Genomic DNA, 1,692 nt, shown 5'->3' with positions numbered 1-1,692 from the left:
AAAGAGTTTAGTATAGATTAAATGCTTGGTACTGTGCTAGGACCTTCAGTGAGAGGTATTATCAATGCTACTTTTACTACCGCTACTCTGCTACTATTACATCATTATTTGATAGATTGCAGTTATAATAAAGATTGGAGCTGGGGAACCTTCATTGCACATAGGCCTATTCCAATCACTAATGGATATAAAGGATACAAATGGAAACATGGTATTTTTACATACGCAAATGTTGTAAATCAACTAACTGTTAAGATATGGTTTTTCTCCTAATTTGACAAGTACAGCTTTAAATGTGATGGATGACCATTTAGTATTCTCAGGTTTTTCAGTTCTGTTGTAGAACGTAGTGGCAAAGGGAAATGGCCTTCTGTCAACTCCTCTGTGCCCTGCAGTGTACCTCCCTTTCCCCGTATCCAAAGCTCTTTCTTTGCCATGGCATGTCCACATGCTCACTCCACAAGCAACCTTGCCTCACCCCTTATAAGCTATCTCTTGACTACTCTTAATGCCTCCATCTCCATCTTCCCTAGGATTGATAGTTCAGGGCTCTGCATGGGAATTCAGGGTCCTGGGAGTCTGCTGAGGTAGATTGCAGAGGAGTCAGAGAGCATGGCCCTGGGCTGTGCAGACTTCACTGCATGAGGAAGTACCTGACCAGTGGGCCAAAGTGGGTTCTCTGTAGTGCCAGGCCCTGGGCAATGGCCCCTTTCACCTAGGTCTCAGGGTGGTGCTGAAATGGATCATCTGACATGAGTACCAATTCAACAGGACCAATTTCAGAGTTAGACAAAATATTATTCTATTTTGAGCTAATTTCCCTTGGCTCTAATTTCACTGTGGTTTGGTATACTACTCACTGTTAAAATATCAAGGCGACGTTGAGCATGTTCTGTACCTCTTCGTTAAGCTTCATTACTATTAGTTATGAAATATGAGAAAATGATGGTGGAAAAGTGAAAGATCACTGGGTTCCAGGAGAATGATAAAGCCACTGAGAAAGTTAGGAGAATATGTGGGAGCAGATGAGGTGGGACCCGAATGCAAAATAACTGTGTTTTATTTACCATTTTATCCTAATCAACTGATAGCACATTGCCAAGCATATTGCAGTGATGCAATAAATGTTAAAGGGCAAGATGAAGATACTTTGAATAGCTGTGTCAGAGATGTGAGAAAAAAAATCATTGTAGAATATAGGAAGAAATGAGGAAAATAAGTTCTCCTGGGGCCAATGTGGAGCTTTGAGGGAGAGACCATCTTGTTGTGAATTGGCATGGTAGTGTGTGAGCTACCTGAGCGTTTGCACCATGTATATTTAATATTTGTACGGTATGTGTGGTACTTAACATAGTTGTGATTCTTAAATGAATAACTTAATAATATATGAGAACAGGCTTTAAGAAATGAATTGGATTTTAAGGTTAAAGTGATAAGTGACAAAGACAAATTTGTTTCATCAGTGAACTGGTATGGTGGCTAAGGAACTTGTAAGATAGCAAGAAAAGAGGTCTTGAGCAATTTTGTTAGTATCAGAATGACGTAGTAAAGGATGTAGTCATAGAGAAGGTATTGTAACTTGTTTGGAGAGGAGTAGAAGATGCAGATAACTGTATATTAGCTTGAATTTTCTAACTTGATATTCACATAAAAAGTTAAATACAGGGGAGCTTAAGTTGGAGAAAAGAATTA

The sequence above is a fragment of the Myotis lucifugus genome, unplaced genomic scaffold (genome assembly GCF_000147115.1).
Source record: "Myotis lucifugus unplaced genomic scaffold, Myoluc2.0 scaffold_130, whole genome shotgun sequence".
NCBI lineage: Eukaryota > Metazoa > Chordata > Mammalia > Chiroptera > Vespertilionidae > Myotis > Myotis lucifugus.
Note: the sequence above shows the minus strand (reverse complement) of the source record.